Source organism: Rhinatrema bivittatum, chromosome 1 (assembly GCF_901001135.1).
Source record: "Rhinatrema bivittatum chromosome 1, aRhiBiv1.1, whole genome shotgun sequence".
In the NCBI taxonomy this organism is placed as follows: domain Eukaryota; kingdom Metazoa; phylum Chordata; class Amphibia; order Gymnophiona; family Rhinatrematidae; genus Rhinatrema; species Rhinatrema bivittatum.
This window is the reverse complement of record NC_042615.1, coordinates 503,174,280-503,191,483: the sequence shown is the minus strand read 5'-3', so window position 1 is coordinate 503,191,483 and position 17,204 is coordinate 503,174,280.

The following is a 17,204-nucleotide window of genomic DNA, read 5'->3' as shown; positions in this document are numbered from 1 at the left end:
TAGCTCTGGTAGTAGCTGTCGCAGACGCTTCCCTTGTGCCCCACTCAGAAGATCAACTACATCTTGAAGAGCTGAAAGTTTAACTTTCTACTAGATTGCGATTTCCAACTGCATATCATGAGGAAGCTGTAATTGAGAAGCATCCAGGTCAGCTGCATTAAACCCTGCACTTGATGTGCTCTCAGTCTCTTCAGTGGCAAACTGTTCAGTGCTGCTTATGAATTGGCAGACATCTGAAAAGGGACTGGGCAAGCTACTGCTGATATTATCATCTACGTCCTAAAAGATGTTTCTGTAGAATCCCTCGGGAGGCTTGCACCCAGCATCGTTGTGTCATGAAAGCTTTCTGAGCTTAGGCAGGATGGGACTTTCTACATGTAAGTACTTTGCTGTCAGAGAACCCACTGACCAGAACTCTTCAAAGATGTTCCTCGGTTGCTATGTACTCTCCTTGAACAGACACCAAAAGAAGTTCTGCTTGACAGAACTGAAGAGCCGTATTTAGCGTGCCCAAATGACCAAATATAAGCATCAACAGCTGCAGCATAAAGAAAAAAAAATCAAACCACTGCAAGAATCAAACCTCCGCAGGCCCCAATCCATCCGTTTTTGTCTCAACATCTTCTCTCCCCTCAACTGATGCCTTTTCAAATATCTCAATCAGCACTTTATAGTAAATAGCAACTGACTGTAAGGAAGCTGCTTCAACAGTCCATCTTGTGGTGCAAAATTATTTCAGATGAGTGTTCTCCTCTCCCCCTGTGAAGTATCTAAACCAGACAAGATGCTCGGGTGAACTTCTGTCATAAGTGATGAGGTCAGCTATTTCACTCAAAACATTTCTACACATTAACATTTCCTGATACATCTAGCACCACTAAGGGATCCATATTCAGTGCGTTTGTCTGGCTTAATTTGGCATTTACCCAGTTAGAAACATATCCAGCTAAGTCAGGAGTGGTTTGGAAGTGTTCCGGGCTGGAGCGAAGTTATCTGGTAAGTTAGCCGATGTTCAGTGTTACCTGGCTAATGTAAGCCATAAAACTCTAGGATTGTCTTAGAGCAGTCCTAAAGTTATCTAGGCAGGTGCATCCGGATAACTTGTCCACTCACTGGCTTACTGAATATTGGCCTCTAAGTTCACAGCTTGGACTTCACAATACACCTAGCATGCTGCTGGCTTCTCTTTCTTCATGAGAGTCTGAAGTCCACCAATGCATTCAGCCGCATTTGAGGCTTCATTATAGCACTGGCCACGGCACCTATTAAAAGGAAGATTAAAATGGCAGAGTACATCTTTGAAAACAGCCAAAAGAATTTTAGACCTTATGGCATTTTTCATAAAAGCCCAAAAAAATAAATAAATCCTTCCATAGCCATATCTTCTGTGGCAGTATGAAAAGCAAAATGAGAGCTGCTCTTTTGTGGCAATATCTGTAGTCTCATCCAGAATTGTACTTTAGGAAACAGTGTTGTAAAGGAGCGCACGTTAAGACTTCTTTGGAAGATCAGGACCAGGCATCTAGCCTGGTCCATCTTAAGATAGCCACAAGGGAATCCTGGTTGCCGGGTGTTTTTTCCTGGGGAGGAGAGGAGTAAGAAGGCAGGATCCCCGGGGAGGACAAGGAAACTCCAGGCCACAGGAGAAGGAAGAAGGATTTTTGTTAGAACTACTTGTCTGCGCACATCTGCATTTTCTTTCCGGCACTGCTGAAGGTAAACAGGCTCTTGCTTGTTTGCTTTGTTGTAAATAATAAAAGTTTGCAGCAGAACAGCTGGAGTTCAGTTTTGCTGTGTTCTCTGGCCAGCCGGCCCATGCTCTTGTTACAAGCTTCTTCGGTCTCTCTCATTAATACACGCAGAACATTGTGAGCTATGATTTTAAGCATCTTGTTCACAACAGAAGGTGAAATCCATTTGTAATATATACGATTCAACTAATTGCAAGTTAAATATTAATCCTTAATCACAAGTTAAATCCTTAATCGCAAGTTAAATATCGGTTACACGCCACACTGTGTATTCTATTACTGTCTCATGCTACATTGTATATATTGTATCATAGTATCTTTTTATTACTGTCTCATGCTACATTGTATATATTGTATCATAGTATCTTTTAAGAGGACCCTAGCCCAGTTCTACCTCTGACTTTTGCAACATCCTATACTTAATTCATAATGTTATTTTTGTTCTATGTTGACCCATTAAGGTTCAAGGTTACAATGTATAAATAGTAAGACACCCCTGTCATACTATTATACCTGTTATAATGTGAACCGATGTGATGTACTCCAATGAATGTCAGTATATAAAAGCAAATAAATAAATAAATAAACTATGATCTCAGCTGGGGAACATCATCAGTTTGAAGCAGCAAGAGCCGACTAAGGTTTGACCCTTACTCAGCCTGATCATGAACTGCCCGACCCTAACAGGCAGAGGGTACCTTACAGAAAATAAAGTGATCAGCATTGCTTTTCTAGCTTCTTGCATTCACTTCTGTTTGCGGTCTGAGCAAGGGACATGCATGTTTACTCCGCCTTTAACAGCACTCTAGATGCCCATGGACATCGACAGCCTGGTGGCAATGATAGAGAGCCCGGTGCCCAAAGGCATTGATGGACCGGCAGTACTGATGATGCCAAGAGCACCTGCAGGCAAAGACTCTGTGACCCCAACATGGCCCCGACATGCCCAAAGGAACCGGCGCCAGCAACGGTACCCCTCAGCTCACCCATATGTCTGAGGGCATCAATGCTGCAAACTTGATGGCGCCCCTCACCAGTGGCCATGGCTGATGATAGTCTCAATAGCAACCCTAGTGCTCATTAACACCAATGGTGTATAAAGCCAGGCAGCGCCTCCAATGCCCCCCAATCGCAGAAACTCAGGACCCCCAAGATCATCAGCATCCATAGTGCCCGATAGCCATACACCAGTGATGGGACAGCACGATACCCCTTGGTGCTCCACCTGGACACTGTATAGGAGCATTGAGAGCACTGGACCACTGCTCCTGGATGCCTCAGTGCTCCAGGGCGCCTTGGGTCAATAGCGACTCCAGAGCTTGAAAGCACCAAGGTCGTCCAAGGCCCAAAACCCCTATTGCCTAAGGGTTCAGTGGCACTCAAGGGCTCTCAGGAGCCCTGGCATTCAATGGCCTTGAGGGCGACCAGGATGCTCAAAAGCGATCCCAGTGCCTTGTCAATGGTGCTCGACCTTGTTGAGAGCAGCAATGAATGGCATCACTGGCCAACACACCTGATGGCCTCCATGGTGGCCCCGCATCTCGATGGCATCAAGGGTGTCGATGGTATCAAAGTGCCTCTGCACCGCGATGACATTGAGGGGGACCACAGCATCGAGGCCACACATCTCAATGGGATCAAGGGTGGCCATGCACGCACCTCGATGGGATTGAGGATGTCAGTGGCATCGAGGGCATCAATGGCCTTGATGGCATTTACGGCAGTCCGATGGCATCAAAAGGGACCATGGCATTTGATGGCAATCCTGGTCCCCAGCACAGTCTGGACCTCAACACTGGAGGTCGGTGCCAGTACTCTGCCACATCAAGGCCCTAGGCGCTCAATGACGCTAAGATCAATGCCATTTCTCCAGTGCAGAGACTCTATGGCACCTGCCTATGGCGTTGAAGGCCCAGCCAGCTTGCTCGAAGCATGCACAAGTATTGATGGCATCCACATGGCCCTTATAGCTTTCAGGGCGGTCACACACCTCGGCATCAAGGGCGCCCCAGCACCTGGATGTGTCAAGGGTGACTATGGCATTCAATGACAGTCCTAGTCCCTGATGCGGTCCTGTCATTGACACGTCAGACCATCAGTGCACTGGCACAGGTATGCTCGGGCAACCGTTACTGGGCATAGCATCAAAGGTGCGACAGCAATGCTGCTTGTCCAGGCTCCTGCTCACTCTCACAAGGAGACTGCTCTGCCATCACAGGCAAGCAGGAGGGAAGGCTACATCTTCCAGGGCTCCTGCCTGTGGAGACTAGTTATTTTGAATATAGGGAGGATGAGCTCTCCCCCCCCCCCCCCCCCCCAATAGGAACAGTGTGGTCCTTGATCTCTTCAATGTCCGAACCTCCAGTGATGCCGATCGATTGGTGAAATGACATGGAACTCCTGCCCGAATGGAACTCAGGCGAGTCCCCAGGCTCAGCAGCCTGCATGGATCACCCACGGACTGCATTCTGTCAGTCCTGCCAGCACCCGACAAAGGTACAAAAACAAACAGAGCAAGGAGAGGACGCAGATACTAAACTACAGGTGCAGTATTTATTTAATAAGGGAAAGTAATAGACTCTTCCAGGCTGCACAGTGACTGCAGCGGACAGACAGTGGAAAGAAGAAAAAAAGAAAATAAAACTACCTTCAAACAAAACCTTAAAACATGGTTGTTTGAACAAGCATTCACTCTATGAATCTCATCTAATCTAAAAATTCAGCTATCCCTTATTATTCCTCACTGGCTCCAAATTCTTTTCCTCGCATTTTGTATTTACATTCTGCTATTCCATACCCCCCCCCACTGTTACTCAATTTAGGCTATTGTATGCAATGTGACATTGGTCTTGCTGCTGACAGTTAATTTGCTCCTGCGAATACATGGTTATTTATATTTTATAGTTTGATATTTTAATGATGTATGCATATTATCTTTAAAACCCTTGTTTCTGTAAAGCCTGTTGCTGTCAAATGTTTTACTGTTTTTTAAACTGTTACATGTAAAGCCTGTTGCTAATTTATTGTTTCACTGTAAACCGAGGTGATGTATGTCTATACGTACCGCGGTATAAAAGAATCTATAAATAAATAAATAAATACCGTAAGGGAAAGAAAGAAATCGATTACAAAAACTGTGAGGAGACAGCAAAGCTTAATACTATGGCACACATGTCTCCCGCGACCACACAGCTCTATAGAATAAAAGAGACTGAGGGACTCTGCCTAGGGGGTAGGGTGATAACTACAGCTTACTCCTGGGGGAATTCTGCGTAAAAAAATATAAAATTCTGTGCACAAAAATTTAAAATTCTGAAAAATTCTGCATACTTTATATTGGTCAAAACACAATATACATAACAGTCTTTAAGTAATTAATTTAAAATGTAATACAGAAAAAAGTTATTACTTAAAGATGCATAGTTTTAAAAATTTGGAGCAGAATTTCCCTAGAAGTTCACTGTGCCTCTTCCACCTTCTCTCCCTACTCCCCTGGCCAGTCTCTGTCACTTTACCCTCTCAGGTCCCAACTCCTCCACCTGCCAGTATCTCTCCCCTCCCCCTCTAGGCTCAATGCCTCCATCTCCAGTCCCAGAGTTTGACCTCTCTCTCAGTACTGCCCCTCACACAGGCTCCTTCTGAGCCTCTCTCTCTCTCTGTGTCTCACACACACACACACACACACACACATGCTCCCTCTCTCTAGTGCATATACACACCCCCTCATACAGGCTCCCATTCTCTCTCTTGCACACCACATCCCCTCATACAGGTTCCTTCTCTCACGCACACACACACACACACACCCTCAGACTCCCTCTTTCTCTCTCACATGCACACACACACCCTATTAAGGCTCCCTCTCTCTCACACACACACACACTCGCACCCTCATACAGGCTCCCTCTCTCTCTTGCACACACACACCCTCATAGGCTCCCTTTCTCTCTCATGCATACACCCGCACACAGGCTACATATCTCTCTCTCACACACTCTCCTGCACACTGGCTCCTTCTCTTGCTCACACCCCCCTACACATAGCCGCCCTCTCTCTATCACACACATCCCTTCACACAGACTCTTTCTTACACATATACACATCCCTTCACACAGGCTCGCTTTCTTACACATACATACACCCCCTCCCACAGGCTCCCTCTCTCCCAAAAAAATAAGCACCCTCACCTACACACAATCCCTTTTTCACACACACCAGCTCCCAATCTCTCACACACATATACACACTCCTTCAAAATCTCCTCACATAGGCTCCCTCTCTTTGGCACCCACACCCACATACCCTCCCACTTTCTCTCTCACCCCCCAGGCTTGCAGTCTTACACACACACACACACACACACACAAGCTGCCTCTCAAACTCTCACACACAAGCTGCCTCTCAAACACACAAGCTGCATCTCAAACTCATACACACACACAAGCACACACACACACACACATGCACAAGCAAGCTGCCTCTTTCTCATGTGGGGCCTCTCTCTGTTCTTTGGCTGCTTCTGGCCTGAGCTCTGGCGGCAGCCCTGAGCTGAGCCTCGATTCTTCAGCTGCTACCAGCCTGAGTTCTGGCGGCGGCCCTGAGCCGAGCCTCCATTCTTCGGCTGCTGCTGGCCTGAGCTGCGGCAGCTGCACCAGGGGCAAGCAGGATGAGGTGGACGCTACAGCGACGTACTGAGAGGGGCATTTTTTGCCACCTCAAAATTCTGTCGCTTGAAGCAGTCGCCTCATCCTGCCTTATTATAGAACTGCCTCTGTGTGTGAGAGCAGGCATATATGAGAGAGATGAAGCATGTGTGTGTGAGAGAGCATGTGTTTATAAGAGAGGGAGTGTATATGTGTGTGTTTGAGAGAATGGGAGCATCAATATGTGTATAAAAGCATGTGTGTATGCGAGATAAGAGCCATATGTGTTTGAGAAAGCATGTGTGTATGAGAGAGAGGAAGTGTATATGTATTTGAGAGGGAGCATATATATATGTGTGTGTGTATGTGTGAGAAGCGGAGCATGTGATTGTGTTTGAGAGTGTGTGTGCTTTTGAGAGCATGTGTATGAGACAGGGGGAATGTTGTGTATATGTGAGAGAGAGAGCATGTGTGCATGAGAGAGGAAGCATGTGTGTGAGAGCATGTACAAGAGAGGAAGCATGTATGTGAGAGCATGTGTGTATGAGAAAGCGGAAGCATGTTTGAGTGAGCATGTGTATGTGAGTAAGAATGAACATGTGTGTGTGTGTGTGTATGATAGACAGCTTGTGTGCCCTCCTCCCCACCCCTACTAATCCACAGCAATCTCAGGGTGACTGGAAAGCAAGAGTTCACAGATATGGAGAGTGGGAAATTTATAAATCCTTATTAGTTTTAATTGTTGGCTGTTATTTGATGTCTATGATGTTTTGAAATATTTTATTGTTGTTTGGGAAATTTAAAAATAATTTAAATAAGTTTTAAATTATTGGATGTTGCATACATCAGTTGTCTTAAAATATTCTTTTTATTAGTATGGTTTTACTATTATTGATATTTTATATTTCTTGATTATATTATCTGATGTTTATGAGGAATGGCGATGTTTCTGTTTTTCCACTATTCTATAAATATAGAGTCTGTCTTCTTGCTATTTCCAGTTCAGTTTTTGCCTGCACGTTTGTATTTCTACTTTTGATCTCGGTATTCTATATTTAGTGAGGTCTGTCTGTATTCATGTGGCCAAGGTTGAGGAATTTTGCTAGCATGTAGTTTCAGTATAGGGATCTATAGCAGCCTGACTTGTTCTCTTTTCCTAATTGGAGGTGTATTGTTTTTTTTAGGGCCTGATGTAATATTTGCAGTGTTGTCTTTTCATAGGTAAGATGGTTATTCTTGGAGTTTGGTTGTTAGGGTGTTATGGTATAGCAGGTTTCCTATAGATTTTGAGTACATTTTTTGGTAGTAGAAGGAGTTTGTGTTGCTGTTACTGAAGTGACAACTAAATTTGAATATTATTTTTCTTTGGTGAGTGGAAAGGCGCTATGTCCTTGTTCCGCTCTGTATCCTTTGTTGGGTGAGTTTCTGTGAATGCAGGGTATTGTAGAACGTGAGGTGCATGTTTTATATTGGGATTTGTCCCACTCCTGTATGGAAGAATTTTTGATTGATGCTCTTGAATAATTTTAATGGTAGTTTTACCAAATGGTTGAAACTGTTATTTTGTTACTTAGAAGGTTTTTCTGTCTAGAGATGCAACTGACAGCACCTTCTGATAAGAGTGAAAAATGTTTGTAGCAGTGCCTCTTGCTTTATGATCGGGGGGTGTCCTGTCTCTGCATACATGGGATTTGGAGACAGGCAGGTGTGGAGAGAGCCATTAGACCTGCCAAGACCAAACTAACAGGGTGGTTTCCCTGTCATAGGTGACTTTCTTCAAAATAATAATTAAGAAATAACATGATGGGGTGGGGGGAGGTTTACATAAGAACATAAGAAAATGCCATACTGGGTCAGACCAAGGGTCCATCAAGCCCAGCATCCTGTTTCCAACAGTGGCCAATCCAGGCCATAAGAACCTGGCAAGTACCCAAAAACTAAGTCTATTCCATGTTACCATTGCTAATGGCAGTGGCTATTCTCTAAGTGAACTTAATAGCAGGGAATGGACTTCTCCAAGAACTTATCCAATCCTTTTTAAACACAGCTATACTAACTGCACTAACCACGTCCTTTGGCAACAAATTCCAGAGTTTAATTGTGCGTTGAGTAAAAAATAACTTTCTCCGAAAGTTTTAAATGTGCCCCATGCTAACTTCATGGAGTGCCTCCGAAAGAATAAATAACCGATTCACATCTACCCATTCTAGACCTCTCATGATTTTAAACACCTCTATCATATCCTCCCTTCTCTCCACATCTCCCTTCTAGGGATGGGAGCCCTGACTCAACATCCCTCTTTCCCCTTGGGTCGAGGTAAGAGCTGACTCCACCCACAGGGAGGAGCCCTGTGGGGACTCACCATGACAGGCGGGGTCTCAGCAGTGATGGACACAAGAGGCAAGAGGTTTTATTATACAGCAGATGTAACCCAAGGAGCAGGTTATTAAACACAGTCCAGAGTAGAAGAGTCTCAAGCTAGTTTCTCCGGTAGTGGTCCGCAGCACGGGGTAGGCCGGAGGCTGGTGTTGGAAGCAGGCACAAGACAGCATGGATCCGGTAGTGGTCCGCAGAACTTCTCACACAGGGTAACCCGAGAATCCACATAGCGTGCAGAGAGGAGGAGAGTAGAGCAGATATTGTATCAACAGATACGCTACTGTTGTAGATGTGGTGACCAGAATTGCACACAATACTCAAGATGAGGTCGCACCATGGAGCAATACAGAGGCATTATGATATTCTCAGTTTTATTCTCCATTCCTTTCCTAATAAACCATAACATTATATTTGCTTTCTTGGCTGCTGCTGCACACTGAGCAGAAGATTTCAACGTATTTTTCAACGATAACACATAGATCCTTTCCTGAATGGTGACTCCTAATATGGAACCTTGCACTGTGTAGCCATAATTTGGGTTACTCTTCCCTAAGTGCATCACTTTGTACTTGTCCACATTAAATTTCATGTGTCATTTGCATACCCAGTCTCCCAGTTTAGCAAGATCCTCTTGCGACTTAATAACTTTGAATAATTTTGTGTCCTCAGCAAAAGTGATCACCTCACTTGTTGTTCCCATTTCCAGGTCATTTATAAATGTATTAAAAAGCATTGGTCCCAGAACTGATCCCTGGAGCACTCCACTATTCACCTTTCTCCATGGGGAAAACTTACCATTTCACCCTTCTCTCTGTTTTCTATCTTTTAACCAGTTGGCAACCTACAGTAGGACACTGCCACCTATCACATGACTTCCTAATTCCAAAGAATTCTCTCATGAGGGACTTTGTCAAATGCTTTCTGGAAATCCAGGTACACTATATCAACTGGCTCACCTTTAGCCACATGTTTATGCCCTCAAAAAAAAATGGAACAGATTGATGAGGCAAGAATTCCCTTGGTTAAATCCATGTTGGCTTTTTTTCCCATTAAACTATGCCTATCTATAAGTTCAGCATTTTTGTTCTTTATGATAGTCTCTACCATTTTGCATGGCACAATGTCAGACTCACTGGTCTGCAGTTTCCTGGATCACCCCTTGATCCCTTTTAAAAACTTGACATTACATTGGCAACCCTCCAGTCTACCATAAACAATTTTAATAATACTTATAAATTACTAATAGCAGGGCTGCAATTTCATTTTTCAATCTTTCAGTAATCTTGGATGTATACCATCTGGCTTTGGTGATTTTGGTATTCTTTATCAATTTGCCCTACTACATTTTCCGTACACTGAGCTTTGTTCAGTTCCTCTGAATCATCACCTTTAATATCATTTCTGACATCTGTATCTCTCTTACATCTTCCTCAGTGAAGACCGAAGCAAGAATTAATTTAGTCTCTCTGCTATGGCTTTGTAAAACATTGATAAGACAGGCGAGAGAGAATTTGAAATGAAGTTGGCCATAGAGGCAAAAACTCATAATAAAAACTTTTTAAAATATATCCAAAGCAAGAAACCTGTGAGGGAGTCGGTTGGACCATTAGATGACAGAGGGGTTAAAGGGGGCTCTTAGGGAGATAAGGCCATTGCAGAAAGACTAAATGAATTCTTTGCCTCCATGTTTACTAATGAGGATGTTGGGGAGATACCAGTTCCGGAGATGGTTTTCAGGGGTGATGAGTCAGACGAACTGAACGAAATCACTGTGAACCTGGAAGATGTAGTAGGCCAGATGACAAACTAAAGAGTAGCAAATCACCTGGACCGGATGGTATGCATCCTAGGGTTCTGAAAGAACTAAAAAATGAAATTTCTGATCTATTAGTTAAAATTTGTAACCTATCATTAAAATCATCCATTGTACCTGAAGATTGGAGGGTGGCCAATGTAACCCCAATATTTAAAAAAGGCTCCAGGGGCGATCCGGGTAACTATAGACCAGTGAGCCTGACTTCAGTGCCGGGAAAAATAGTGGAACTATTCTCAAGATCAAAATCGTAGAGCATATAGAAAGACATGATTTAATGGAACATATTCAACATGGATTTACCCAAGGGAAGTCTTGCCTAACAAATCTGCTTCATTTTTTGAAGGGGTTAATAAACATGTGGATAAAGGTGAACCAGTAGATGTAGTGTATTTGGATTTTCAGAAGGCGTTGACAAAGTCCCTCATGAGAGGCTTCTACGAAAACTAGAAAGTCATGGGATAGGAGGCGATGTCCTTTCGTGGATTACAAGCTGGTTAAAAGACAAGAAACAGAGAGTAGGATTAAATGGACAATTTTCTCAGTGGAAAAGGGTAAACAGTGGAGTGCCTCAGGGATCTGTACTTGGACCAGTGCTTTTCAATATATATATATATATATATATATATAAATGATCTGGAAAGGAATACGATGAGTGAGGTTATCAAATTTGCAGATGATACAAAATTATTCAGAGTAGTTAAATCACAAGCAGACTGTGATACATTACAGGAGGACCTTGCAAGACTTGAAGATTGGGCATCCAAATGGCAGATGAAATTTAATGTGGACAAGTGCAAGGTGTTGCATATAGGGAAAATAACCATTGCTGTAGTTACACGATGTTAGGTTCCATATTAGGAGCTACCAACCAGGAAAAAGATCTAGGCATCATAGTGGATAATACTTTAAAATCGTCGGCTCAGTGTGCTGCAGCAGTCAAAAAAGCAAATAGAATGTTAGGAATATTAGGAAGGGAATGGTTAATAGAACGGAAAATGTCATAATGCCTCTATATCGTTCCATGGTGAGAACATACCTTGAATACTGTGTACAATTCTGGTCGCCGCATCTCAAAAAAGATATAGTTGCGATGGAGAAGGTACAGAGAAGGGCAACCAAAATGATAAAGGGGATGGAACAGCTTCCCTATGAGGAAAGGCTGAAGAGGTTAGGGCTGTTCAGCTTGGAGAAGAGAAGGCTGAGGGGGGATATGATAGAGGTCTTTAAGATCATGAGAGGTCTTGAACAAGTAGATGTGACTCGGTTATTTTCACTTCGAATAATAGAAGAACTAGGGGGCATTCATTGAAGTTAGCAAGTAGCACATTTAAGACTAATCTGAGAAAATTCTTTTTCACTCAATGCACAATAAAGCTGTGGAATTTGTTGCTACAGGATGTGGTTAGTGCAGTTAGTGTAGCTGGGTTCAAAAAAAGGTTTGGATAAGTTCTTGGAGGAGAAGTCCATTATGGCTATTAATCAATTTTACTTAGGGAATAGCCACTGCTATTAATTGCATCAGTAGCATGGGATCTTCTTAGTGTTTGGGTAATTGCCAGGTTCTTGTGGCCTGGTTTTGGCCTCTGTTGGAAACAGGATGCTGGGCTTGATGGACCCTTGGTCTGACCCAGCATGGCAATTTCTTATGTTCTTATGTTCTTATGTTCTAAGTGCCCCTTTTACTCCTTGATCATCTAATCATCCAACTGACTCCCTCACAGGCTTTTTACCTTGAATGTACGTGAAAAAGTTTTATTATGAGTTTTTTACTTTCTCAGCAAGCTATTTTCAAATTCTCTCTTTGCCTGCCTGGATCTCTAAAGGCTAGAGGACAGAATGGGATTAAGCGTACAGGAGGGTAACTTGCTAGAATGGCGGTCACTACCTTAGCAGAAGGCATGGAGATTACTACCTTTAACCAATATGCTTTGATGCAACATTGCTCCCTGCTTAGACGGCAGGGAATAAGAAGAATTGGATTCAGACAACAACTGAGGGCCCCAACTTCCATGGTCTGGGATACTGTTACGCAAGGACAGGACTGCTTCTCTGGCCAAGACCTAAAGGAAACGAAGAAAGGGTGCATGGGGGTAACTTGTTGTTGTGGTGGTTAATACCCTTAACCAATGAGCCTTGGTACTTTTGATGCAACTCCAACATTGCTCTCTACTTCAGCGGCAGGGGAAAAAGGGGAATTGGATTTAGATAGCAACAGAGGTCCCCGACTTTTACAGTCTGGGGAACTGATATGCACGGAGGTAACGAGCACAGAGCAGCAGTTACTACCCTTGAAAGAAGTATGGGATTACTACCCTTAACCAATAAGCCTGATGCTTTTGCTGCGACTGCAATATTGCTCTCTGCATCGAAGGAGGGGGGGTGGAAGCTGAAAACAAAGAGAAATTTGGATTCAGAGACAACCAACACAAGCCATGACGTTTTTTTTTTACAGTCTGGGGTACTGATGCACAGACATTAAGAAAAAATCTCAGGACGCTTTTACGGGCCAAGTCCATAAGCAAAGCATGTCAAGCAAAACTTGGGGGTAACCTGCACAGCACAGCAGATACTATCAGGGAAGCTTTCTGGGCAGACTGGATAGACAAGTGGTCCTTTTCTGCTGTCAATTCTATGTTTCTTATCAATCCTTTGCATTTAACTTGCCAACGCTTATGCTGTTTCCTGTTTTCTTCATTCGGATTCCTTTTCCATTTCTCTCTTTCCCTTTGTTTATACCAGTAAGAAGCAACCAACCCAGCAGCCCACATGGGGGAGCTGTAATCCATTTGGAATGTTTTATCTCTACCTACACAGATGGAATGTTCCTTCCAGTAGAGGCCAAGCAGGGTTCTCTACATATGTATGAAAAAGTAAGGACCTCCCCGACTAATCCAGGATAATCACAGGGCGATTAGAAATCAGAAGTTCCCAGATATATTTATAAATCCCAATACCACCCTGTTAAAGGTCTTTTTTTGGTGTCTAATGACAAATAACATACTCTGGATCTATTTTAGTTCTTGAAACATGAGTGACCCCCTAATAACCCTTTGGATGTTATGCAAGGTTTGCCTACCCCCGATAAATCCTATTTGGACTAAGTCAATAATTCTAGGTAAAACTCTGTTCAATTTCGTGGGCAAACTTTATGAGGCCCCCAGAGCCATGTATTAAGATTAATGGTGGCTATTCCAAGAGCTTTAGAGTCGGTTGGGGTACTAGGCAGGGATATTCCTTATTGTCTCTCCTTTTTGCTCTTGTAGTGGAGCCATTTGCTGAAAAGATATGTAAATCTATATGAGTGAAGGGTATTTGTGGGGGGGGGGGGGGGAACAATTATAAAATCTTTCTTTTTGCTGATGATCTTGTCAGAGCCATTGGCATCTTTACCTGCTTTGATCAAAGAACTGGAAAATGTCGGGAAAGTCTCCAGCTTCAGGGTAAACATGGATAAGTCTGAAATTTTGAATATTGCCCTACCTTTGAACACAGCAACCTATCTTCAGGCCCAGTTTCCTTTCAAGTGGGCTAAAGATAGTTTTCCTAGCGTGTAGACAGATGGACTCAGGATCCGTGGGTTTATGCTCCCCTGCCAGCAGATGGCAGACGGAGCAAGCTGATGTAATAGTATATATACTCCCACAGTGACCCCAGCCTGCCAGTATTCTCCGTCTCCAGCCAATGGTGGATGTGCATCTCCCTGTGGGGATTGCCTTGAGTTTTTTAGAAGGAGAAATTTGAAATTTGACTTAAGGAAAAAAAGTCCGCTCTCCTGCGGTGATACCTAAAGGTCCCTCCCCCCCATTGAGAATTCCTGAGGTGATTTCTGTAGTCCCTCAGAGGTGTGGCTTAGTCTGGTAAATGGCTTTCCCAGCGTGGACTTAGCTGTTCGTTCAGCTGAACAGCAGCAGGTGCAGAGGGCTGAGCGCGGCAGTGACAACAGATGCTCTCTCTCCCTGCAGCCGGAGACCATCTCTGTACTCAGCCAGTAAGCGCTGAGCTCAGGTAAGGTTTAAAAAAAATAAATAAAGGCGAACTTTTTACCTTCAGTAACAGAGACAGAGGGGTTTTTAGGACTTCCTCTGGTTTCTGTGCTTGGTGCGCCATCCCACGTTCGTTCCCGCACCAGTTGTGATTGGGGAACTGGGCAGCCTGGCGGGTTGAGCAGCCCCAGTGGACTAGGCCCTACAGTTAGGCTTTGTACATGTATGCTGCGTGTTAGGCCACAGCGGCATTTTTGCGTGCTCCTCTGTGTGTTTTTCTGCCTCTACAGGCTGTTGGTGTGCGCAGTGCGTCGGCTCTGCACACACATTGTGTGCTCAGTTTGGGTGCGTCTTTTGCACGCACAAGTTTTGCACTGTTTCAAATGCTTTGCTTGGCACACAAGTTGTGCGTGTGCCTTGTTATGCTTACCTCTCCGGCGGGCCGGCAGCAGCAGGCGAGGCCACAGGCTGCAGCGCAGCCTAATCAGCTGGCAGTCGAAGAAGGAGAGAGGATTGGCTGCCATACAGCCTACCAATCTTCCTGATTGGGGGGGGAAGGGAGCGATGGCCTTGCAGCTTCCGCTCCCTTCTTCGGCTGACATCTGGTAAGGCTCCACCGGCAGTCCGTGGCAGTCCGTGGCCTCGCCTGCTACCTCTGGCCCACCACCTCCCTGGGTGTGCCAGTCGCACCGGGCCTGGCCTTGCAGCTCCAGCCCTCCTCTTCACCGTCGTGGGGATGGGATCCCCCCCTCCCCAGCAGGAAGACTGGTGGGCCGTACGGCCCGAAGATAGCAGGAGGCCCTCAGGGCCTTGGTGGAGCTCATCTCACCATGGCCCGATGATAACAGGAGACCATGATGTGTGTGATCTTGTATGATTGTCTGAATGAGTGAGAGCATGTGTGTGTGTGTGAGAGCCTGTTTGTGTGTGTTGGGGAGAGAGTGAGAATGGAAGTTTGAATGTGTGTATGGGTGGATAAGAATGGGAACTTGAATGTGCGTATGTGGGTGAGATTGGAAGCTTGAATATATGTATGTGTGGGTGAGAATGGGAGCCTGGGTGTGGGTCTGTGTGTGCATAAGAATGGGAGCCTGGGAAGGGGGGTGAGAGAGTGAGAGCTTTTGTGTGTGTGGGGGGGGGGGGGAGAATGTGAGCTTGTTGTGGGGAAGAGCAAATGAGTGAGAGCTTGTGTGTGTGAGGGAGTCTGTGAGAAAAGCTTATATGAGAGTGTGAGGGAGGAAGGGAAGAAGACTGTAGGAGAAGAGAGACACTGTAAAGGAATTAGGAAATGAGCGACTAGAGAAAAATGAGAAAAGAGACCAGGACCAACTGATTAGAAAAATACAAAGATCAGACAACAAAGGTAAAACAAAATATTTTGAGATTTTAGCACCTGGAATATACCATCTTTAGCAGGGGTGGGCAATTAATTTTCCCATGGGGCCGCATGAGAAATTGGGATGGTTTTAGAGGGCCGGACTAATATAATTAACTCAGTTCTCAATAGCCCTACTTATGAAAAGACAGCAGTTTACCACCAATGTATGTCCTCTGAGAAACACAACAAATAAGACCGATACAAACGCTTACATGCTAGCAAAATATCTCATCTCGGTAACAGACACAGAACCGACCTAACATACTCCCAGGATCTGTAGTAATGCACATAAACTAATCCGCACACAGTTACACCTGTATTATGGAATACACTCAAACAGGAGCAACCCTATCTATGAAAAGGCAACACTAAATATTACATCAGACCCTAAACACCAATACACCTCTTATTAGGAAAACAGAACTAACAAGCAGCTATAGATCCCCAAACAGAAATAATTGTAAAACTATACTAATAAGCAGAATAAATGTTTCTAAACAGCTATGAAAAGAATAACATCCAACAATTAAAAACTCATAAAAACTATTAAACATTCTCCAAACACCAATAAAATATTTCAAAAAAGCAGACATCACACAATTAAAATGGCAGTCAAGAAAAATAAACTTAAAGCCACCTTTACTTACCCCCTCCAGCAGCTCTCCTACTCCCCTTCCCTGCAGGCCATGGCGCACACCAGAAGCAGCAGTAGAAGCTAAGCTCTATACTTATGGTCCTCTTCCTTAGTGCCCATGTCTCTCACACACACCATACCAGTCATGCCCCCATGACCAGTTTCTGTCTCTCACACACCAATCATCTCCCAAACAGTCTTTGGCACACACACAAGTCACCTTCCTGAACAGTTTCTCTCATGCCATACACACACACACACACACAGGCTTCCCACTCCCGTGTTCTACTTGCATATATGGTCTTCTCACTCTCATAATCACTTTCTCTGTCTCTCTCTCTCACACACACCACACACCAGTCTCTCACTCCCATGTTCTCTTTCAGATATACCGGCTTCTCCCTCCCATGATGTGTCTCACACACACCCGGGTTTCTCACTCCCATGCTCACTCTTCACATGCACAGGCTTCTCATTCCCATAATCACTTTTTCTCTCTCTCTCACACCAACACACACACCAGTCACCTGATCTCACTCATGCACACAACACAGGCTTCCCACTCCCAAGTTCTCTTTCAGATTACAGGCTTCTCCCTCCCATGCTGTGTCTCACACACC